This window comes from Macaca nemestrina, chromosome 8 (genome assembly GCF_043159975.1).
Source record: "Macaca nemestrina isolate mMacNem1 chromosome 8, mMacNem.hap1, whole genome shotgun sequence".
Classification (NCBI taxonomy): Eukaryota; Metazoa; Chordata; class Mammalia; order Primates; family Cercopithecidae; genus Macaca; species Macaca nemestrina.
The window spans coordinates 39063125-39089030 of record NC_092132.1 but is presented as its reverse complement, the minus strand read 5'-3'; the positions used below and the strand labels follow the sequence as shown (position 1 = coordinate 39089030).

General features: G+C 37.5%; 1 protein-coding gene and 1 long non-coding RNA gene across 3 annotated transcripts in view; both read left to right on the top strand.

Annotated features, from left to right (window-relative positions):
* Nucleotides 1–25906, top strand: part of LOC105475999 (oxidation resistance 1) — a 469579-nt gene that overhangs the window by 86819 nt on the left and 356854 nt on the right. The window lies entirely within an intron of this gene.
* The window catches only part of LOC112425626 (uncharacterized), a 62408-nt gene continuing 36507 nt past the window's right edge, over nt 6–25906 (top strand). Inside the window, exon 1 of the long non-coding RNA XR_003016740.2 lies at nt 6–25906. This exon is cut by the window's right edge and continues 15612 nt beyond it. This is a non-coding gene — a long non-coding RNA (uncharacterized lncRNA).

Here is a 25906-nt window from a genome sequence, read left to right as displayed (position 1 = left end):
GTGAATGGTTTTCTTGCCTAAAATGTAAATGAATATGTATCGTGAGCAATATTTTATGAGAGAGTTGTACTGGCAGAACTTGGGCAGAGAGAAAACTTAAAAATCTGGTTTCCAAAGAGTATTGCCCCATGTTAGGGTAAGGAAAGCAATCTAGGATTAGAAGTCTGACACTTTCAGTGCTATGATATCTGGGGGCTCTGGAAAGGATTGAAGCCTCACACTGAATCCCAGTGACGTCCAATACCTTTCTTCCCAGCACACCCTAGGAGAGGGAGAAGTAATGTAATATCCTTTCAGTATTCCTTGCTATTGCTATATTCCCAGATACAGGACTAATAAGCTATATGGGTGACTGTCAGTGTGGGGCAGATATTTGCTCATCAGTACTTCTTTTCTTTAGGTTTTACATTTCAACAAATCTACCCAGATTAAACTGAACAGAACTGAAATATGGAAGAGAAAAATTTGTTACGGATGCGTATCTCTAAATAGCTGGCATTCTAAATAATCTTTGACTTTCAATGCATGTTTAAAAGCTGTTTGGGATTTAAAAAAAGAAGTGTAAAAATATTTTTCTGATGAATAATGAGCTTTTTCTATAGCAATGAAGAGCAATACTAGTAGGGATAAATTTGAAGGTATTTATTGAACTTTGACTTTTTTATATAAAGAGGTGAATAAGTGACATTTATATAAATTCATAGTATTTAATACATGAATGTAAGGAAAATCTGGTAATTTTTTCATTTCTTTAAGAATTCATTTTATCCTTGCTCTTCAATTTGTGCTGGAAATGTAGGTAGCATCAGATTAAACAGTTGTTACCGGCTCAACTTAGCTCCATAAATTTATTTTTAGTGAAGTAAGCAACTTTTTTTAGGCAAGGATATAATTATTTGTTTAGATTCAGAGTCATGTTTCTGAAGAACCTGCTTTTTAAGGACTCCCTAGAAGAGATCCTTGGATCTTTTGGCCTAGTGCTAAGAATCTCAGTTTGAAAAAAAAAAGAATTGAAGAAACTAAAGTATAATCAAACAGAAATTTTATTTAAATTGTTAATTATTACTGCACAGTATATTTTCTTATTATATTATTGTTAAAATTAAGTTCTCATTAAAAGTTTTTAAAAATATAATTTTTGTAGAACCTGTGAATCATTTCAAACTCCTGGGAGACCTTGACACATTTCCTTAAAGGAATTATACTCCTGGCAAATTGTGTGTAGGAGATGAGTTCTCAAAAAGCAGGCAGCATGTCAAAGAACGGAGAGGGGTGGGGTGGGGAAAGGAAATGGAAAGTGGGAGGAGGAGATTGAAACAGGTATGACTGTTGTATTTCAAGAGAGCGTGCAGTTTAGCCTGGTTCACAGGGTCAGGGCAGGACTAAAATTGAGGCCTGGCCTCGGTGCATACTTCTATTAACTGTTTTGATGTGATGTGAGGATATGATTGTTGCTCCAAAACACAGTGAACTCCACAAAGAGAGAGATTGCATGCCATGGTTCCAGCCCGATTATCCAGAACAGCACCTAGAATTTAGTAGATATTCTGTAAGTGCATGCTGTGGAAATGAGTGAAAAAAATGCAAAGCAGGTAACTCAATGGTAAATAAATGTTATCCTTCTAAAAGAAAGCTTTAAATTGTGAGGCTATCTTATGTAATTCATCTATCTGGAATTTATAAGAATTCTTTCCATGTTATAGGTTCAGATTTTATAGAAATGGTTCTTGGATATTTTTATCAGCACTGTCCTGGATTCTAGCTGTGTTCTGCATTAGATTTCCATGCAGGGAGCTATTAATTTGTTTTACCAGTTTCACCCCCACCATGCAGCTGTGGGGTGTTTGGCATCCCTGTTCTCCCAGTTAGCATTTGGGGTGCCCAAATGCTGGCAGCAAAGGAGACCAGAAACTAAATCTAAACCATGTAAAACATGTTTATGACATGATACATGTCACTGATACCTAGTTTAGACATTGTTAACATTCTTCTTCTTCTTTTTTTTTTTTTACAATAAACTTTGTAATTCTTCTATATTCATAACATCTTCTAATTTATATTTTGGGGATTATTGTTTTATAAATATTTAATAGGAATGCATAATAACTCATCATTACATTAATTTAGTTAAGCCATTATAGTCCCTCATCGGGCTGTCTGTTTTGAAATCCAGAAACAAACACATGGAAATATTGACTGATATGGGAAAACTAACTGGGTTGAAAGATTATTAATTTCAAATAAGACATGTAACAGTTAAGTGTATGCCATGCTTGATTTAGCCTGACTAGTGCATTCTCTAACTGTTGTGGAAAACTACACGGGAATCTAAATCAGAAGTTTGACTGATAACCACATAATCATAACGAGGAGAGCTACGTGCTTCCAGTGTTCAAAGGAATCAGGATAGGGTACACTTGGCAGAATATACCTGTCAATAAACGATCCATCTGCTAAACACAGAGGTCAGCCTTGCAGGGCGGTTACACGTGTCTAGGAGTTGAGTAACACTGTCAATGTTTGCCCTGATGATTCTGAGTTCCACTTCTGCCAGACTCCCTCTGCTTGGCTTTCTTGTCAATGTTACCACTGAGCTTCTAGTCAAAACTTCCTGCAATCTGTGAACAGTGTAGTCTGCCTACCATGACATCGTATTACTTGACCATATCCATGTGTTGATTTTAAAATGTCACTCTGAGGTTAATGTGGGAAGTGCAGGATGCCTATTGGGACTCTCATAGAAAACCTAGAGATTTTAAAAGTATAGGTTAGTATAGTTACAGGCATATTTACAACTACCTAAGCAATTCTCCCAGCTTTTAAATACCCTGTATAAGAAAGTTATCTTTTTTATACATTAAAAAAGCTTTCTTACTCTAATAGTTATGTGTATGATGCTTGAAAAAAATATGTAAAGTAATTTAGCCATTTCATGTAAAATCTAAGAAATACATTTAATCTAGGAAACTTTCAAGTTTCCAAGAAACTATAGTCTCAGTTGGAAAAAAGGAATAGTGGAACTTGATTGTTTCATGAATCTTCCTATTTAGTAAATAATGATCCGAGAGAGACAATGAGTAAGTTGATGCTGGTTGAAATAGAAACAAAGGGATATGCAGAATCTGCTGCAGAAAACTACGAACAGGGGACAGGTTCCAGGATAATCTGAGGGAAAGAATTGTTTCTGGTAGCATGGATAAGTAACTGGAGACAAAATACTGGTCAACATATGTACAGTAACACTAAAAGAGTGGGAACTCAGGGTGTAGTAGGGCCTGGAGAGTAGTAAGGAATTGGTTTAGTAGTGGAGTGTCTCAGTATGTTGATAGAGATCCTAGTAAAGTTTCAACTGATTTTGCAAGATGACATCTTTTTGACCCAAATTATTTTTTCACCATGATACCTGCACACACTTTAATTTTGGTCCCAAAATCTATTAAAGACTGGACAGCATCTTGTGGAGGTGATAGTAATTCCACTAGAGCCATGTATGGGAGAAAGAAGTCACTGGATGAAAGGCAGAATCCAAGGAGCCATTCAAAACCCAGTGAGCATCTGTAATGTGCCATGTCCTGTGCTAAGCACAGGGAAACATTATTGGTTAAAAGTAATGACTGCTACTCTTTCTGGAGCTCATTTATAAGCCAGAAGACTGATAAGTGATCAAATAGCTCTGATTTAATGTGATAAGTGCTTTAAAAGATAAAAGGTATGTGCAGAATGTGTTTGAAAACAAAAGGAATATTTGTTTTTCCTGCTTGGGATGAAATGACTTTTTTTTCAGAAATACAAATACAACTCTTGCATTTATTCCTAAATATAAAGAAATAAACTAACTGCAAAGGGTCAAACGCTACCGAAAATCATAAAGCAGAAACTAAAAATAACCTAAATCCTATCATTCACAGAAAACCATTGTTTCAAACGTTTATGTATATTATTTTCTGCATATATTCAGTTTTTTTTAGAGGAGTTTGATTTCCTGTGCAGTTAATGAGTCTGAGGTTGCAGGTTCAAACCACACAAAGATTAATGAGCTCTGTTCTCTTTCTTGGACAATGCCTACTAGACCTGTAACCTTGACCAGCCCTCCTTCCCAAACTTGCCATTGGTCATAAGTCATTAGAAATACTTGGTTGATCTTCACCAGCTTACAACCAGTATTGGGGAAAAATATAAACATGAAATCAAGAGTTCTTTAGGGGTTGATGATGAGTCACATATATCATCTTCCTTTTGAATATCATCCAGGTGAAATAATTTAAATATATGCTTTGAAGTAAGACTTTTCATCAATCTCAAATAAATTATAATTTACTGTCTTGTGGAAGATCTACAGTGAATTATCACACCAATATTTCCTTAGACTATAGAAGCTTTAACATAATACTGGGCAATCTGTTCCAAACCTTAAGGCTAGAGTTTCTAAACACCACCCATTTGTGGACTTGAACAATTAGTCTATGAGACATTTTAGTTATCAAAATAGATATGTAGGCTAAGAGATGTTATTTTCAGCATGATCAAGTAAAATTGATTGTCAAATCTTACTATTTTCCATAAGTGTATAAAATTATCAACATTGTGTTATCCTAGTATACATGCTCCATCTTCTTTTATGTATTGCATTTTCTTTTTTATTTGTTTTTAAAATTGTGAAAAGATTTCAGCTTGATTATAAAACCATTCCAGTTTAAACAACCACTTTTCAATACCATTATATGGTCAATAAAAGAATTCAGTGCATTCATTTACGCTTAGTTTTATGTTTTGCTTTTTTTTTTTTTTTTAATTTTGAGACAGAGTATCGCTCCATCACCCAGGCTGGGGTGCAGTGGTATGATCTCGGCTCACTGCAACCTCTGCCTCCTGGGTTCAAGGGATTCTCTTGCCTCAGCCTTCCGGATAGCTGGGACTAGAGGCATGTGCCACCATGCCCAGCTAATTTTTTGTATTTTTAGTAGAGACAGAGTTTCCCCATGTTAGCCAGGATGGTGTCCATCTCCTGACCTCGTGATTTGCCTGCCTCAGCCTCCCAAAGTGCTGGGAGTACAGGCGTGAGCCACCATGCCTGACCTATGTTCCACTTTTAAGAGTAGGTTCATTGATATAAACTTTGAGAATAATTTAAAATTAGTTTATGAATGAATGATAATTTTAAAATAATTCTTGCACAATTAGAGATACATTAGTATAATTTATTTCTAAACTGGCAGTATAGTATTTTTATTAAATTAGAATTTAAACATATTTGTATTCATTCATTTATTTATTCAACAAATTTTTGAGCATTGTACAATTTACTATTTTCAATGTTGTGGAGAGAATGATGAATGACAGAAATTTCTGCTCTCACGAAGCTTAGATTAATTTTTATCTATATCTGTGCTGAAGACAGATATAGATAAAAAATATGTCAGCATGACAGATAGTGATATGAACTTCAAAGAATAAGCAGCTCATAAAGATAGAGTATGATGGTAGAGGATTGGGGAGTTGGTATGAAGAGGCTCCTCAGAGGTGACATTTAAGCAGAAATGAACTACACAAGTCTTAGAGGAAAACCATTTCAGGCAGAGAAACAGAAGGACAAAGAACCTGAGACTGAAAAGTGTTTGGTATGCTTGGGGAACCATCTAGGAAGCCAGGTAGGTGGAAAACAGCCAATAAAGGGGAGAGTCCCAGGAACTGAGCTTAGAGAGGTAGCAGGGAGGCATGTAGGCCAAGAGAAAGACTGGAGTGTGTTCTAAACGTGATGGGAAATTTTGCCCTCCCTTACTAGGTTACAGGTGAAAGTCCATATGAAATGTAAATTTAGAGAAATTCAGTGATAGGAATAATTGAGTGTTGAAAGCAGAGTCTTGACACAATCTGATTTCTAAATTCAAAAGGATTTCTCTGTGTTCTTCAAAGTTTAGAAAAATAATTCCTATTGTATTCTTACTATAAACATATGGCAGAAAAATAATATATAATAAAAAAATACAAGATACCAAGGTAATGGAAAAGAATTTTCATGAATATAACCAGTTTCTCTTTTTTTTTTTTTTCCTTTTTTTTTTTGAGATGGAGTCTCGCTCTGTTGCCCAGACTGGAGTGCAGTGGTACCACCTCCACTCACTGCAAGCTCTGCCTCCCGGGTTCATGCCATTCTTCTGCCTCAGCCTCCCGAGTAGCTGGGACTACAGGCGCCTGCCACCTTGCCTGGCTAATTTTTTGTATTTTTAGTAGAGACAGGGTTTCACTGTGTTAGCCAGGATGGTCTCCATCTCCTGACCTCGTGATCCCCCCACCTCGCCCTCCCAAAGTGCTGGGATTACAGGCGTGAGCCACTGTGCCTAGCCACCAGTTTCTCAGCATTATACATTTTAAAAGATTCAACAAATCTGACACATTGAATAATTAAGGACACGATATATGTTTTGTTTTGTTTTACTGCATTTTATTTTTTATTTTTATTTTTTGTTTCTTTTTTTAAAAATGGGATACATGTGCAGAATGTTCAGGTCTGTTACATAGGTATGCGTGTGCCATGGTGGTTTGCTGCACCTATTGACCCATCCTCTAAGACCCCTCCCCTCAACCCCTACCCCCAACAGGTCCTGGTGTGTGTTGTTTCCCTCTCTGTGTCCATGTGTTCTCAATGTTCAACTCCCACTTATGAGTGAGAATATGCGGTGTTTGGTTTTCTGTTCCTGTGTTAGTTTACTGAGGATGATGGCTTCCAGCTTCATCCATGTCCCTGCAGAAACATGATCTCATTCCTTTTTACAGCTGCATAGTATTCCATGGTGTATATGTACCATGATTTCTTTATCCAGTCTACAGTTGATGGGCATTCGGGTTGGTTCCATGTCTTTGCTACCGTAAATAGTGCTGCAATAAACATACTTGTGCATGTGTCCTTCGAGTATAATGCTTTATATTCCTGTGGGTATACCGAGTAATGGAATTGCTGGGTCAAATGGTATTTCTGGTTCTAGATCCTTGAAGAATCACCACACTGTCTTCCACAATGGTTGAACTAATTTACATTCCCACCAACAGTGTAAAAGCGTTCCCATTTCTCTACAGCCTTGCCAGCATCTATTGTTTCCTGACTTTTTAAATAATCACCATTCTGACAGGCATGAGATGGTATCTCATTGTAGTTTAGATTTGTGTTTCTCTGATGATCAGTGATGTTGAGCTGTATTTCATATGTTTGTTTGCTGCATAAATGTCTTCTTTTGAGAAGTATCTGTTCATATTCTTTGCCCACTTTTTGATAGGGTTGTTTGTTTTTTCTTGTAAATATGTTTAAGTTCCTTGTAAATTCTGGATATTAGACCTTTGTCAGATGGGTAGATCGCAAAAATTTTCTCCCATACTGTAGGTGCAAAATTTTCTCCCATACTGTAGGTTTCCTGTTCACTTTGATTATAGTTTCTTTTCTTTTTTTTTTTTTTTTGAGGCGGAGTTTCGCTCTGTCTCCCAGGCTGGAGTGCAGTGGCCGGATCTCAGCTCACTGCAAGCTCCGCCTCCCGGGTTTACGCCATTCTCCTGCCTCAGCCTCCCGAGTAGCTGGGACTACAGGCGCCCGCCACCTCACCCGGCTAGTTTTTTTTTGTATTTTTTAAGTAGAGACGGGGTTTCACCATGTTAGCCAGGATGGTCTCGATCTCCTGACCTCGTGATCCGCCCGTCTCGGCCTCCCAAAGTGCTGGGATTACAGGCTTGAGCCACCGCGCCCGGCCGATGATAGTTTCTTTTGCTGTGTAGAAGCTCATTATTTTAATGAGATCCCGTTTGTCAATTTTGGCTTTTGTTGCAATTGCTTTTGGCGTTTTAGTCATAAATTCTTTGCCTGTGCCTATGTCCCAAATGGTATTGCCTAGGTTTTCTTCTAGGGCTTTTATGGTTGGGGGTTTTACATTTAAGCCTTTAATCCATCTCGAGTTAATTTTTTTTATAAGGTGAAGGAAGGGGTACAGTTTCAGTTTTCTGCATACGTCTAGTCAGTTTTCCCAGCGCAATTTACTGAATAGGAGATCCTTTCCCCATTGCTTGTTTTTGTCAGGTTTGTCGAAGATCAGATGGTTGTAGATGTGTTGTATTATTTCTGAGGTCTCTGTTCTGCTCCATTGGTCTATATGTCTGTTTTGGTACAAGTAGCATGCTGTATTGTTTACTGCAGCCTTGTAGTATAGTTTGAAGTCAGGTAGTGTGATGCCTGCAGCTTTGTCTTTTTTGCTTAGGATTGTCTTGGGTATACGAGGTCTTATTTGATTGCATATGAAATTTAAAATAGTTTTTTTCTAATTCTCTGAAGAATGTCAATGGTAGTTTGATGGGAATAGTATTGAATCTCTAAATTACTTTGGGCAATATGGCCATTTTCACGACATTGATTCTTCCCATCCATGAGGATGGGATGTTTTTCCATTTGTTTGTGTTCTCTGTTATTTCCTTGAGGAGTGGTTTCTAGTTCTCCTTAAAGAGGTCCTTCACATCCCTTCTTAGCTGTATTCCTAGGTATTTTATTCTCTTTGTAGGGATTGTGAATGGGAGTTCATTCATGATTTGGTTCTCTGCTTGCTTATTGTTGGTGTAAAGGAATGCTTTTGATTTTTGCAGATTGGTTTTGTATCCTGAGACTGTGCTGAAGTTGCTTGTCAGTTCAAGAAGTTTTAGAGCTGACACGATGGGGTTTTCTAAATATAAAATGCTGTCTTCAAACAGAGGCAACTTGACTTCCTTTCTTGCTAGTTGAATAGCCTTTATTTCTTTCTCTTGCGTGATTGCCCTGGCCAAAACTTCCAATATTATGTTGCAGGTGTGTTGGGCTGTGGGGACAAGTCTTGGGACAAAGCCTCCCTGGCTCCAGCAGGGGAAAAGCACAGCCTGGAGCTATAGAAATGGGTGCTGCCCTTCCCCTGCCCAGGGAGCTTAGCTGGTTAGGCAGTTTCAAGTCCCAGTGCTGACTGCTGCCTCTCCCCCAAGGAGCTCAAAGGACTTAGACAGCAGGCAGCCACAACTGTGCTGTTTGTCCCTCCCCCCAGGAGTTCAGCAGGCTTAAGCAGATTCCAGCTGAGAGGCTGTAAGAATCTGCCCGTTCCAGGCTTGAGACAGTAGGCCTGGTGTCATGGGTTCGCAAGTGGTATCTTCCAATCCATGGGTTGCACAGTTTCATGGAAAAAGCAGTTTCCTCAGCTGGGTAGGGTGCTCACTCAGCACCTCCCTTGGTTGGGGGCAGGGAGTTCCCCATCTCCCTGTGACTCTCAGGTGGGCTGCCGCACCACACTGTTTTTCCTTCTCTCTGTGAGTCACACCAGCCTTATAATCAATTTTGATGAGAGGCCCTGGATACCTTGGTTGCTGCTAAATAATTCACATGCTTATTATGTTTTTTTTTTTTTTTCTAGTCAGCCATCTTGGCCTCTCCCCTATGATATGTTAAGCATCCCTAATTTGAAAACCCAACATTTGAAATGCTCCAAAGTCTCAAACTTTTTGAGTACCAATGTGATGCCGCAAATGAAAATTTTTACACCTGACCTTATGTGATGGGTCACAGTCAAAACAGAGTCAAAACCATTTCATGCAAAAAATTATTGAAAACATTATATAAAATTACCTCCAGGCCATGTGTATAAGGTGTATATGAAACATAAATGAATTTTGTGTTTGGACTTGGGTCCCACCCCTGAGTTATCTCATCATATATATACAAATATACCAAAATCCGAAAGTATCTAAGATCCAAAACATTACTGGTCCCAAGCATTTCAAATAAGGGATACTCAATCTGTATAAAAGAAATGTTGTCTATAGAAACATTTTACCTTGGCTTTTGTGAGTAGATGGACTATGTTTTTATAAATTGTGGAAATTGAGAATATACAAGTCACCCTTGATATCCATGAGTTCCATATTCATAGATTCAGCCAACCTCAGATTGAAAATATTCAGGGAAAAAAATTCACAGAGTTCTTAAAAATTTGAATTTGGCCCACACCAAGTACTATGTTGAATCCACATGAATGAAGTAATGTGTAGGCATTATATTAGGTATTATAAGTATCTAGGGATGATTTAAAGTCTGTGGGAGGATGTATATAGTTATATGTAAGTTCTATACCATTTTATACCTGGAACTTGAGTATCCTTGGATTTAGGTATCCTTGATAGGACCTGGAACCAATCCTTCATAGATACTAAGTAATAGCTGTATTACAGTTGCCCAACTTGTGTTTTATGCTTATTTTTAAATCCCCTCCCTCTCCCATAAACTTTAAGGCTAATTTCAATATGTAAACACAAAAGTGCATTAAACAATAAATTTTCTTTACTGGCTGTTAAATGTGTGTGTGGTTTTAGTGAGGAACCAGGTGTAACACAGTACCCATCCGGGTGCTAACATGTTGTGGAGAGAATGTTGGTATAAAATTACTAGGTGTCCTTCTTGGATAAAATTCACTTTATTCTAAGATTATGACCTTTCTATACTTTTCATGGTAAAATATGGTTTCTTCTATGGTACTGGTTATAGATGGAAGCTAGGGTATTCTTTAATATCTTTTTAGACAGAGTCTCGCTCTATCACCCAGGTTGGAGTGCAATGGCGTGATCTCAACTCACTGCAACCTTGACCACCCAGGTTCAAGTGATTCTCCTGTCTCAGCCTCCTGAGCAGTTGGGACTACAAGCATGTGCCATCACACCTGGCTAATTTCTGTATTTTTAGTAGAGACAGGGTTTCACCCTGTTGGCCAGGCCAGTCTTGAACTCCTGACCTCAAGTGATCTGCCTGCCTTGGCCTCCCAAAGTGTTGGGATTACAGGCGTGAGCCACTGCACCCAGCCCTAATGTGTTTTTTAAAAAGTCAGAATGTAAAATCAAAAAGTTTGGAATTACTGATGTACTGGGAATTACTTAAAATCGGCTCCTAGCCAAAGTAGTGTCAATGGTATATGATCCGTATTACAGAAGTCACTCATGTGTATCTCGCACCTTCATTTGGCACTGTGGGTTGGTAGATTCAGTGTATTGAGACAGCTTAAACATTACATAATTGCCTAGAAAGGGGTAAAAATGCTCTTATAAGCATACAAATATTATAGCCTACTGGAGTCTTCTTTTACTAGACACACATAAATCACTGCCTGTACAAAGAGCATGGCTAATCATCTTCTTTCCTGGATATTCATGTCTGGGAAGTACACCATAGTGTTTTAATTACTTTTTTCCTATTACTGCTTTACAGTCGTATTTAACATTTATGCATTTTCCTTCTCTTTTAGTGATTACATTTTCTTTATTGGATAACATTAAAGTTTTCCTACTGATGGGTCAGACAAACTCATTTTTATTATAGTCAAAATCAGTTAATTGTTCAATACTATCTAACTTGCTAATGCTATTTCCAAGTATTAAGAAATATCTATTTTTCATAATAACTAGGTTTGAGCCTTTGAATGTGTTTTAATTTATCAGAATTTGGAAAGTTAAATGTTCTCATATTTATACTTACAGAGGTCACATAAATAATATTTAGTGAGTTGAAACTATTAATTATAGATACAAGGTTGAACTCAGGTGAACATTTTCCTTTGATCTAGGTCTGTTTAGATAAAATGGTGCATGATTTTAGCAACTTCAGGGCTAAGTAATCAGAGCAGCCCCGCAGCAGCGACAGAGACAGAATAATCTCCACTGACAGACGACTTTATAAAGAGCCAGATTCACCAGGGCCTCCCCAGTTCAGCTCTGAGCTCATTGAAGAAGGCTGGGGTTCTAAGTTGTCCACTGTCTTTTCTCACTGATAAATTTCATGTAGGAGGAATATTATTGTTCCAGATGGTTTTTCAGCTTTGTGCACACTAGCTTTGTAGACTCCCGCTGTAATTGAAAATTGGTTTTGCTCCAACAATTGACAAAAAAATTAGATTAGGTTTACTACTTTTTGGTTTTAGATTACTGATACAAAGTGCTTTCATGACTATGACAAAAGAAATTGAAATGCAGACTAAGTGATGTCCCTGTGTGCATTTTCACTTAGACATTTTTCCCTGGGGTTTTTATAGTATCATTAAATTACATTCAGATACAGAATTTGCATAGAATCGGGCTCATTGAAATTTTGATGATCTTTTTCAATCTGTAATATTGCTAGTAGTGTTTTTATGGAAAACTAGCTAGATAGTTTAAGTCACTGTAAAGATGATGATGTGAAAAGTTTTAAAAGCCATCTATTATTAGGTTGGTGCAAAAGTAATTGTGGTTTTTATCATTACTTTTAATGACAAATAGTTTGCTTGCATTGTGAAAGCATTCATTGTTTTACTTCTAGGTTCTCATGAAATTAGTGTGAGAAAGTAATTTTCTTGAAGGCTTGCTTGATAGTCCTCCATGGTTTTTTTTTCAGTTCAGATTTTAAGCATTTGGAGAATAAAACAGACATATATTTAGCAGGTTATAAATGAAATCAGTTGAAGTCAAACATTGAGCTATAGTTATCATCAGAACATATATGGGGAGACACATGAAACCTCAGCTTCCCAGTTGAAATATCCACGAGACATCTGACTACTAGGAAAGGGATGGGGTCATGTTACGTGATTCTGGCCCTAGATGCTCAACAGGTGCTTTGCAATCACAAATGGTTGGACATTCATTAGTGCCTTCAGTCTGACTCTCAGCTAGGCCTTGGAACAGAGAGTGTGTATACAATATTGGTTGAAGAGTTTGGTTAAAAAGAAAAACAAAGCCCAACCTTGGAAAAAGAGGTGACATAATTTGGTTTCCATAAGGCTATTCTGTGCCTACCATATGCAGACACTTTTTTAAAGACATGGAGTGCCTTAGCTCTGCTGCCCAGGCCAGGATACAATGGCATGATCATAGCTCACTGCAACCTCAAACTCCTGGGCTCAAGCCATCCTCACACCTCAGCCTCCTGAGTAGCTGGGACTACAGGCACATGCCACCAACCCATCTAATTTTAAAAATGTTTTTAGAGACGGGGTCTCACTGTGTTACTCAGGCTGGTCTCAAACTCCTGGGCTCAAGTGCCCTTCTCACCTCAGTCTCTGCATACAGACAGACTTTTTTTTACTGGTCACTGAGGAGTTTTGAGGATATATTTCCAGCTGTGAATTAGTGCTGTGGCTCATTTGAGCTAAGGTGGAAACATTCCTCATATTCAAGAAAATAAAACAACCTTGTTCCCATTCTATCCTCTTGATTTTTAACATCTACCCTTTGGAGAAATATCCTCAGATTCATGTTCCGTCATCTTTTGCCCTTTCTAACTGTCCTTTAGCCTTTTCTCATCATCATAATTATTACCTGACATTAATGGGGAATTTCCCTAAAATCGTAGAACATTTTGTAGAACGAAGCTGTGAAGTCATAAAAGACAGTGGTTGCAAAGCCTGAGTTCGTGATCAGGGACCAGTGAAAGACAAAGAATCTTGTTACAAAATGAGAAAAATAAAAATAATATTGGCTTAAGACTTCAAAATGAGAAAAATAAAGATAGTTATTGGCCTAACATTACTAATTTTCTTCCTTTAGTCTGAAAATGATGTCCTTCCTGACTTTTTGTTATTAAAATGGACATTCTTTTATGAAATGGAGGTGATAATAAATGATCATTGTTGTCACTAATTGATAAACTCAGAAGTGCTTAGCCCTAAAGTGGGGTTCCACCTCTAGTTTCCAAATGTATGCTTTCATAGATCTAAGAATGTGGGAACTACTGATCTAATTCAGCTAATTACTCAAACCGTGTATCCCGTCAACAGAAATCCTAACAAGTGGTAATCCAGCCTTTCCCGAAAACCCTTCCTGTGGGTTCTCAGCCAGATGGGCTACCCATTATGCTTTTGGGCTCTTCTAATTAATACAAGTATCCCCTACATTGGATCTAAGTCTTCTAAACTAATTGCTACTTTTTTTATTTTACCCAGCACTGTATATGCTATGTCTTAGGTAACATTTTCCTAATTGTGTCCCACAGAACATTAATTCTATGGAATTCTATGGAATAATTAATATCTATTAATAGATACTACCACAAAAAGGGGGGAGAACTACAGTCAAATTATTTTGGAAAACAATAGTTCAAACTATAGGCTATTTCAATACTTCAAAAATGCATTTTTGGGATAATACACACACTTTTTTTTTTTTTTTTTTTTGAGACAGAGTCTTCCCCTATTGCTCAGGCTAGAGTGCAATGGCATGATCGTAGCTCACTGTAACCCGAATTCCTGAACCCAAGCAATCTTTCCATCTCAGTCTCCCCAGCAGATGGGACTGCAGGCATGCACCACCACACTTGCCAAATTAAAAAAAAAATGCATAGAGATGAGGTCTCACTTTGTTGCCCAGGCTGATCCCAAACTCCTGGCTTCAAGCAATCCTCCCACTTTGGCCTGCTAAGTTGCTGGGATTACAGGTGTGAGCTATGGCGACTGACCTAACAAATATTTTTGAGTATAATTATATTTGACCCAATCAGGATAAGATAGCTGTAAGTATGACCACAAGACAACTAAGTTGATTAGTATAGCATAAGGAGTTCATGGGCAGCAGTGTTCTATTTGTTAATCTATGCTGGATGTATTTAAGAGGGATATACAGTCATCTGAGTTTCTGAAATTTCGACTATGGAATTATTTTTCTTTCAAGCAGTGAATGCTATTTGGGGCAGCAGTAAATCATTAAGCAAACATTATATTCATTTGCTGTTCTTCTTTTCTTTAACTTTTCTTAATCTAAACATGTCAGTTGCTTTAACCCTTACTCAGTTACATGATTGCTATACCCTTTAACTTTACCTAGGCATGACCTAGTTTTGTCTTTGCTTTTGTTGAAAATATGGTGATAAAACACAAAACCAGAACACAAAAACCAGATTCGTTTTGACCTAGTGTAGCATAGGTGCTATCTTATTTTTCTGTTTGTATATTTCTATCAGCATTAATGGAAGTTAATTTTTATTTTATTGCATTCTTTTTGTCTGGTACTTCATGTGGTTATCAAATACCTAACTAGAAATCTATAATAAGCACATATCTATATTAAGAATCAACTTGTTAGAACTGGTCCATCAACCTGTCACATTAAGATCTTTTTGGAATTTGTTAATTAGCTTTCAAAGAAAGATACCTACTCAAATATCTCAAGTAAAGACAGGTTACTGTAGGGATTAACACTGGAAATCACAAGGACAAATATCTTAGTGACACAGTGAAACTCGCAGCATTGCAGAAATAGCAGCACATCCAAGTGTCAGGGGTTGTGCTGGGACAGCCTCTTACTGCTGCACCACTGGGCCACATGGGAATGAGAATGTGGTTTAGGAACTGGAAGCCCATTACAGTGCAGTGATGCCCTAGTGACTGTCATCTCATTGCTTCCCCCCTACTCTCTTCAAGGAGCAGGACTCTATTAATCTCTCTTCTAGTTCTCTGGCATTAATCTCTTTCACTGATGTCTGACTTTTTTTTTTTTTTTTTTTTTTGAGACAGAGTTTTGCTCTTGTTGCCCAGGCTGGAAGGCAATGGCACGATCTTGGCTCACCACAACCTCTGCCATCCAGGTTCAAGTGATTTTCCTGCCTCGGCCTCCTGAGTAGCTGAGATTACAGGCATGTGCCACCACGCCTGGCTAATTTTGTATTTTTAGTAGAGATGAGGTTTCTGCATGTTGGTCAGGCTGGTCTCGAACTCCTGACCTCAGGTGATCCATCCACCTCGACCTCCCAAAGTGTTGGGATTACAGGCGTGAGCCACCGTTCCCAGCCTGATGCCTGACTTTATTTGAGACTTCCAATTCTGCTCCTGCTACCACTGCCTAAGTCTTACTGTGTATTTCAAACTCAAGAGTTGGCCCATTCATTTCACTACTGAGTCTTATCCAATATCCTTTTTCAATCAAGCAATCCTTCTATTATAGCAACTTTAATCTGCCATATGCCTTATGTAACAGGTTTGATTTTGAGTTTAATTGTATTTGACCCAATCAGGATAAGTTAGCCATAAGTATGACCACAAGAGAACTAAGTTGAATTAGTGTAGCATAAGGAGCTCTTAAAATGTGGTCCCTAGGCTTTGCAGAATCAGCATTACCTGGAAACCTGTTAAAGGCATCATCTCAACCCTATTGCATCAGACATTCTGGGATGGCATTCAGCAATCTGTATTCTGTCAAGCCCTCCAGGTAGTTCTGATGCATGTTCAAGTTTAAGAGCAGATGGTATAAAATTATCACTCTAGAGTCTAGATTTATGGTGTGAGTGCCAAAAATAACGACTTTAGGCATAATTGATATGTAGAAGATCCTTCTGATCATATTAACTAACAGTTTCAGCTGCTTTTTAAAGTTGTTTTTTGACAAGAGAAGAACATTATACTCATGTAAGATCATGCTTTTTTTTTTTTTTCCCCCTGTTTGTTGTGGCATTTAATTGGTATAAACACTGGACCAATTTTTGGTATACAAGTTTATTATAATAAGCCTGTATTCTTTTTTGTTTCTCCCTTTTTTTTTTTTTTGAGACAGAGTCTCTCTGTCACCCAGACTGGAGTACAGTAGTGCTATCTCAGACACTGCAACCTCTGCCTCCCAGGTTCAAGCAATTCTTGTGCCTCAGCCTCCTGAGTAGCTGGAATTACAGATGCGCATCATCACACCTGGCTAAGTTTTGTATTTTTATTATGGTAGAGACAGAGTTTTGCCAAGTGGGTCAGGTGGTCTTGAACTCCTGGACTCATGTGATCCACCTGCCTTGCCCTCTAAAGTGCTAGGGTTATAGGCATGAGCTACCAAATCCGGCCCCAAACCTGGATTCTTCATGTTTAAAGTACTTGAAAGGGAATGTGTTTCCCTGCCTATTTTGGTTCTCATATATATTTTTTAATATAACAGCTTTATTGAGATAGAATTTACACATCATACAATTTTCCCATTTAAGCTATGCAAGTTAATATCTTTTGGTATATTCTGGCTCTGGCAGCTGGGTAATCACAACATTATATATGGGAAAACTGAGGCTAATGCAGGTGAAATAACTTACCCAAGTCAGTGGAGGGAAATGGTCTGAACCTCTGACAGCTAACATCCAAAGTGTTGGCCCTTAGCTACTCTGATTTTGTGCATCTATAGTAATTTTGAGAGGAGAGTACTTTTTTTTTTTTTTCTGTAACCCTGGGTGCCTGGAAAGGTAGGAAGGAAGTGGAGAGACTTGAAGAATATGAGAAAGGAAAGATTGGTAACCATATCTTTGGAGAGCACATTCATTTCATTTCAGGGTATCTATTCTAATGGAAATCATGTTTTCCCTTTGTTAATAATAAATGATCATGAAGGCAGTTGTTATTCTTTGAGTTGCTTGTATAGAGATGCAAGAACACTGTTAATCAGTATTTTAATTAGGTTATAGCATGAAAGGTTATTTTTATATTTCTCTATGTAAAGTTTCCATGAGTTTTACATAGTTAACATCATTGCTTTCTGGATATCTAAGTTTATTTTCAGCACTGATAATAGACCATGTTGTGTTAGTTTGGAAATGTATTATCTATGATATGTGTTATATTCTCTTGGCAGCTACACTATTGTGTTAAAATGAAGCATCGCCTGTAAGCCAGATGTGTGCACTTCTCATTGCCTCATTTGAAATACTGCATTGTGAAGAAATTGATGCAATGCTCACAAATCTATAAAGATTATTTTGCATGTGTTTCATTAAAATGTAGGGAGCAAACCATTACTTCACAATATAGAGGTCAGAAGTTCAGCACGTAGTGAGTGTACACTTTTGGCCAAAAGATGAAAAAATGATCAAGACTGAAACTCCAGCTTCACATAGCTCACAGTCTGGTGAAAGAGATAGATGTAAGACTGGGCTTTCAAAACCATACCATAGGAAGTAACTTCAATGAGTTTATTCTATTTACCTACAGGTTCTGAAGCCATACATCATAGGCCAAGTCAGTGCAGCCTTTAGTCAAAATCACACTTAGGACTTAGGATTAAAAAAAAAAATCACCATAAAACTATAGAATGAGAAAAACTTGGCATAATAGTAGTTCTTCAGGAAAACACCTAGGGATTTTATTTGTTCATAAAGTCAATATACACCTAAAGTGTGGTGAGCCTCTATACCTATTACAACAGGTAGAATGAATAGAAGTCTACGGCAAGAACAAATGGGCAAAGGGGAAGCCTTCGTTTGTGTGCTGTAGTAGTTAGACCACGTGTAGAGTAGGGGGCTCATTTCTAACCATTACTTTATGGAAAAGACTGACAAAATGATGCTTGTCTATCAAAAGTAAATAAAAATAGAACTGCATCTCATAAGGGTGTTTGAATTTTAAAATGTTAATTAACTTTAAGACCAATTGGAGTCTGTGATGATGATGATATCATTAAGGACAATGTTGATTTCATTATCTCATTTAATGTTCTGACAATCCAGTGAAATAGGCATGCTTATGATCACTCATTTCCCAGATAATGACATGCACACAGGGAAGTCACTGCACTTCCTGAGATCACATGACGAGGAAGGAGAGCTCAAGCCCATGTTCTTAATGACAGTGCTGTGTTACATCAAACATAAGCAGTTGCCAGTCTTTGACAGTGTTGTCGTAGGCCTTCAGCACTGTGTAAGGAGAGAAAGCGACTTCATAGCTTCATAGAGTATAAGGATACAGAACTAGCCATTGGGCTAAATTTGGCAGATACGGAAAAAATGGCAGGAGGAGCTGTCTTTGGTATATTTTGAAATCAGGGGAAGCTCTTATCTTTGGTCTACTCTTTTTTTTTTTTTTCTATATAGATGGAAATTTCCAGTTATCTAGGTACTAAGGATTGTCAAAAGCTTTTGTTGTTGTCTTATTGTCTTAAAATTCTTTTTTTCTTTTCTTTTCTCTCTTTTTTTGTAAGATGGAATCTCACTTACTCCGTTGCCCAGGCTGGAGTGCTCACTGTAATCTCTGCTTCCAAGGTTCAAGCTATTCTCCTGCCTCAGCCTCCTGAATAGCTGGGATTACAGGCATGTGCCACCAAGTCCAGCTGATTTTCATATTGTTAGTAGAGATGGGTTTCACCAGGTTGGCCAGGCTATTCTTGAACTCCTGGACTCAAGTGATTAGCCCACCTCAGCCTCCCAAAGTGCTGGGATTACAGGCATGAGCCACTGTGCCTGGCCTGTCTTAAAATTCTTAACTTGAAATCATATTAAAGAGCATTTTGTTATTTCTCATACTAGTTCCAGTCTAGACTCTTGTTTTTTTTCTTCTTATTAAGAGACAGAAATAGAGGGTTTCATTCAGAACTCAAAGTGAACATCCTAGGGAAGGACTATGCAACTCCTTCAAAGAAGAATGATGCCTGAAAGCTTTTATTACTTTCCCTGGAACAGAAGTTGTCTGTCACAATTACCTAATTTGAGGCAGATGAATGACAATTCCTTTCCATTCTTCAAAAGCAACCTTGCAAACGAAAGCTGGAGAGGAGTCTAGAGAGAAAATTCTTATTGATATTTTACAAATATAATATGTTTCATTTGTTACAATTCATATAAACTGCCTTCTTGAAAAGATGCACCCAGATCTTAGTTGAGCTTACATAAGTTTTTTAAAAGTCACCATTTCCTATAATATAACTTATATAATGCTATATTATGTAATTGTAACTAACATGTGTTGAACACTTAGTATGTGACAGGCAGTGTTCCAAGTACTTTACACCACACCAAACTGGGGAGTTGACAATGACAAATATTCTCTCTTTATAGACATAATAAATGCACAGAATGAGTAACCATCCAAGGTCACACAGGTAGTGTCTAAACTGTGACTTGAAACTGAACATTCTTGTTCCAGGTTCCAGGTTATGTGTACACATATAATCAGGTTTCTAGCTGGCCTTTTGTTGTCCAATTTGTTATGCATGAAAGAAGCAAAATTGTTCATTATGTGGGGAGTCCGTGGGGCAGTCACTGCACATTGGCTCACTTGACACCCAACCTGCTCCCATTCTAAAATGTCTTCCTGCACTCTCAAGGCTGGAAACTCAAAAACCACGTTTTCAAGAGTCCCATACCACTAGACTTCTACCTGTGCTCTAGGCTCTGCCAAGCATATTCAGACATCTAAGCCTTGGAATGTGTGAAAATGAGGTACAGGCACGGCAGCAAAGACAGGTGACGGGTGCTTTTGTGTGCGCTGGTCTGGTCTTTGGCATTACAGCTGTTGAGCAGTGGGCAGCAGTAGCAAGATTTCCTCTAGAACACTCTTAGGGTATGGCTGGAAGCTTCTGTAACTGTTTACTATCCTGTAATAAAGTCCTTGCTACTTAAGCTGGCTGGATTACATTCTCTGCAGACAAGATCCATAGTGGATGCAGAGGGCTCAAGCCTATAAAGGGATATTGGTTCAGGAGGTTGTCTGACTTTTGGGGTCCCTCCAGTGCTGGAAAATTGAACTAGAAGGCTCATTTTAGTTTAAAATTTTTCTGATTTTTAAGACAGAAGACTCTGAATAGGGTAGAGGGGAGATTCTTCATACATTTGCTTAAGCAAATTTTTCTATGGAAATTATCTCCTCCCTCCCGAGTTAGCCATATGACAAAAAGCATTGCATTTCTGGGAGAAAATGTGCCTCTTGTACTGTCTTGAAGAATAACTAAACCTAAATAATTAAGGAGAGCCCAAATGAACATTGCCTGTTATGTGAATCCACCCTGTTATGTGAATCCAATCAATTCTGGAAAAGCAATAATGGAATGGGGAGTTCTCTGATCACTCTTGTCTTTGTTTTTCTTCTCCTGCCCTCCTCCAACCCCCAAGTCAAGGGGAAAATGGGAATGGCACTGGACCTTGAAGGTGGATATGGTGGTGTGGGGAGCCTCCCTGGAAGGGAACAGTTATTGAGAAGGGCAGGACGTTTTTGAAACAGGGAGTCTGCAGGTTTCTCTGGCGTAAAGGGAAATGCGGAGAAACAGGGGAAAATAAGCTTGGGGACAGGAGCTAAGAAAGAGCTAAGGAGATAGTCTTCCATCATGTGGATAGGCTGATGATTTTTTAGCAGACTTTTAAAAAAGGCTTTTTAAAGAAGATTAATATGAAACCGGTAAGTTAGATGATTGGAGGTGGTAACGAAACAAAAGGAGAAATAGTGATGAAGCTGCTTCAGTAAGCCAGCAATGGGAAATAAACACCTGAAATAAAAAACTGGAAACAGAAAGGACAAGAGTTAGTAAAGATATACTGGCCTAACTTAAGAAATTGTTATGGAAGCTGAGTACAAAAAAAAGAGCTTTAAGAAGATGAGAGTGAGCATTAGTGCCTTGCCTCATACATATAAATAAGAATACAGACATATTAAACTATAAAATTTGAAGATTAATTATCCTTGAAGTATAATTCCAAATACAATGTTAGAAAAAGATTGTAAATATCAGGGAATGCAGGTTTGCACAGACCATTCTTTTTAGTTGTTTGTTAGTGGAAAAATTATTTATTTCACAATTGAAATTACTAGCATCAAATATCCAAAAGCTGCTGGGTCTACTGTAGAAACTCTCTCTCTCTCCATCTAGACACAATTATGTTTTCCAAGCTGTACTAGGAGAAGCCTCATGCTACGTTCTCATGGGTCTGAAAAAAGGAGGTCATTCTTTTGAGATTTTTTGGGTGTTTCTCTGAGGGTCTTTATCCAGTTGTTGCTTCTGTTTTTATTTTGCTTATAAATCTTTATAAAAGTGACATTGGAATGCTTACCTTTTAATGGAAAACTGCAAGGGTGACAGCAGAGCTCAAGATTACTTTTTCTTTTCCCACATGGAAAATTTTAAAAATACAAAAAGTATTTTAAGTCTAGGGTTGCATCTCTCATAGTATTTAATTTCAAGTAGATCATTGGAGGACACATGCTATAGACCAGGCATACAATTGCATTCAATTCTGCAAGTAATAAGAGTGCCCAGAAGGTGTTCATTATGCTCCAACTCTTGAGTAGTATGCATCAGATCAGTACAAAGCTGGTGACTTAAGGGGCTCTAAATCTGTTTACAGTAACTACTTATTTTTCTCAGGGTAATTTATTTTGCACTTTTAGCCATCCTAGGACACATTAAGGACCAGGAACCAAGTTTAAAATTCTCTTATAGCCTAAAATAGATATAGCAATGTCTACTGCATAAAGCCCATATGCTTTCCATGGGTAAATCCCTTGGGGAAATATTACTTTTATTGTAGACCCAATATTAGAAAGATTGTGGCTTTCCAGGCCGTAACAAATTAGAAGCAAGAAATTGCAAGGGGAAGGAAAAGGTGATAGTGACAAATACAGTGAGTGCATCAAGTAGTAAAAGCTAGGCGTTTCACTTTAAGAGGATGAAGGGAAATAGAATCCTTATTTCCCCAGTCTTGGAAAAATTATCTGAAGGCCCAGTTGTAAATAAAATTCGTGGCTAACCCTATGGCAAGTGCTAGAACAGTGATGTCCCCATCCGATACCTGTGCATTTGGGTCCAGCATTCAAAGACCTGCAGCCCTTGCCTTTGGCCTAATACTGCTCTTATGCTATTTGTTGACCCCGAGGTCTCACAGGACTTTCAGTTTTTGTTTTTTAGTTTTTTAGTTTTTTTTTGTTTTTGTTTTTTTGATAGTGTCTGGCACTGTCACCTGGACTGGAGTGCAATGGCGAGATCTCTGCTCACTGCAACCTCTGCCTCCCTGGTTCAAGAAATTCTCCTGCCTCAGCCTCCCGAGTAGCTGAGATTACAGGTGCCTACCACCACACCTGGCTAATTTTTTGTATTTTTAGTAGAGACGGGGTTTCATTATGTTGGCCAGGCTGTTCTCAAACTCCTGACCTCGTGATCCTCCTACCTCGGTCTCCCAAAGTGCTGGGATTACAGGCATGAGCCACTGTGCCCAGCCTTTCAGTTCTTTAAGTTGAGCTTCAATAGCACAGGACCTAAGAAATTCTACCATTTTACTGTCTTGCACCTTGAAGCTCATATGTTCCTGCTTTGATGGCTTAGGTCAGTAAGCTAGGCTGGAAAGCTGATAGTATAAAATTATTTGGGCTTCGGTAGATGTCCTCTGTACTCAATGAGATCCTTCTGTTCTCTCCCACTTTATAGTTTCTTCCAGGGACAGCCTCAAAACTCAGGTGTCTAAGAATTACATAATGACCTCTAAAATCAGAGCCATGGGAACTAAGTATTCAGTTTAGACCCCTTCTTTACCCTCATCCTTCTAATAAGAAGAATCATAGCACTCCAGAGACTTTAGTAAGATAAATATGTTTCTAAACCTCAAAAACTCCTGAGAACATTACTGTATTATAACACATAGTAATAATTAATTTTTGTAATGATGACCCTGAATCATTATGAAAAGGTTAAGTTATCCAACATAAAGTTTAATCAAGCAATGCCTGCTACATGCAAAAAGGCAAGGAAGAATTGAATACATTTTGAAAAACTGCCCATGAAAATGTTTTAACACTATAAGGAAAGATAACTTTAGGCTCTTTGGTAAGTTAAATTCTGTGAAACACCTATGTACTGTCAGTGCTGGCTAAATGAAACATGTCTGTATTTGACTGTATTTTCTCATAAGACAATAAGTTATTAATTAATAAACAAGAATACTATATCCCTACCATGCCTATGATGCCTGTCTCTATAGAGCCTAAATTAGTTTATAATTAACACTTTAAAATCCTTTTTCAGTAATTCATGGAATAATCCATATGCTTGGAAGACTTGTGAGAACTTGATCATACCCAATTTCCCAGTTATTTCTTAAAATACAGATCTGACCTAAAGAATTGAGTTCACCTCCTAAAGAGAAGTATAAATTCAACCTCAGTAAAACTGATATTTCATATTTGATGATATATACCTTCAGATATTAACTGGAAAGACAAATCTTTGGGGATATATATAGATTAGTTTCATTTGCTCTTGAATTTTAAATTTATACATCATGGGCTGAGTGTGGTGGCTCATGCCTGTAATTCCTGCACTTTGGGAGGCTGAGGTGGATGGATCACTTGAAGTCAGGAGTTCAAGACCAACCTGGCCCACGTGTTGAAACCCTGTCCCTACTAAATTAACAAAAATTAGCTGGGCGTGGTGGCAGGTGCCTGTAGTCCCAGCTATTCGGGAGGGTGAGGCAGGAGAATTGCTTGAACCTGGGAGGTGGAGGTTGCAGTGAGTTGAGATCATGCCACTGCACTCCAGCCTGGGTGACAGGGGAGGCCTCTGTCTCAAAAAAAATTATCCATTGTGGATAAAAGTAGCTATTTCATGATTTTTACTTAATTATAATTTTTACTTCAGTAGGATTATTTAATATTTTTATTTTTTAATGTTATAATAAGTAATACACATTCATGTTTTAAAATCTATAATAAGATAACTGAGATTTTATAGATTTATTTATTCCACAAATATTATTTGAATGCCTGCTTTGTGCCAGTACTAGGGACACTACTGTGGACACTTTAATGAAAAAAAACACCAGCCTTTCTAGAGTTTGTCTCCTGGAGAGGGGGAGAAAGGGAGTGTATGGAATAATAGCTTACACTTATATAATGCTTTTTGTGTGCCAAGCACTGTTCTAAACACTTTCCGTATATTAATTCAGTTAGTTCCTCATAACACCTTTAAGAGATGCAAGCTGTTATTATCTCCTATTTTATACACAAGGAAACTGAGATACAGAGAGGTTGAGCAATTTTTCCAATGTCACACAGATAGTATCAGAACAACACTTCAAATTCAGGCAACTTGGCTTTAGTTGCAGGTGTTCATAAGTATTGCACATACAGTATCGTTACGTTACTATTCTGCAGAATTTTAAAAATCATAAGAGTATGAGCAGAATAAACAATTCAGTAGAAAATTTTAATTACTGAAAAACAAATGTTAATTTGGTAATGGTAATAATAGTAAAATAATTTATAATTTCTATTCCAGAAAACCTAAATTCTTCTATAAGTCAATATGTGTAGATTACCCAAGTATACTCACACATAAGACTCTCCAATATAGTTTGGTCTTAAGTGAATGATTCACTAGAAATTGTAATTTGCTCTTCGGAAGCCCCCCCACCAAATACTCTCATTAGTAAACTACCAACCCTGTGCCTGTAGGACTCTAGTTTTTGCACAAGAAGAGAAATTCAATGTTAGTAAATTAAAGGCAACATTTGCTTACGTTTGTCATTTATCTCTTGTGGGGTTTGCCTTTAAAAAACATAGAAACTTAAATGATATGAAGTCTTCAAAATAATTGAAATTGGAGAAAGTGAATGGAAGTATAGATAAAACAAGATTGGCCGTGAGTTGATAATTATTAAACGTGTGATGACTTGATAATTATTGAATCATAGGATTCATTAGGTTATCTTTCTATGCTTGTATTTGTCATTTTTTCACAATTAAAAGTTTTAGAAAGATACATAAATTATATTTACAAAAAATACTTTAACATTTTGTTCTAGATCTAATTGAGCCAGGGTATTATAATATCCAATGTGAAATTTGGGGCATGAGTTGCTAAGAATTTACGTAGATGGTATTATGCATGTGGTAGTACAAAAATAATAAATCATCTTTATTGTGTTCCATGATCACGACATACACTCCTTGACTTTAGTCATGAGGGAAAAATGTGTTCTTTCTTTAAAATATTTTTTAGTAATGAATGCTAAAATGTAACAAATAAAGACACATGCTCCATTTAAAATGAGATTTCAAGTCTGTGTCCCTTTAGATTTTTTATATACCAACAAATTTTTTTAACCCATAGTTTGATGTCCTATTTAGGATAAATTTATTTGTACATTCTTTTGAGCTCTGCAAACTCAGACTTTTTTTTAGTCTTAGCA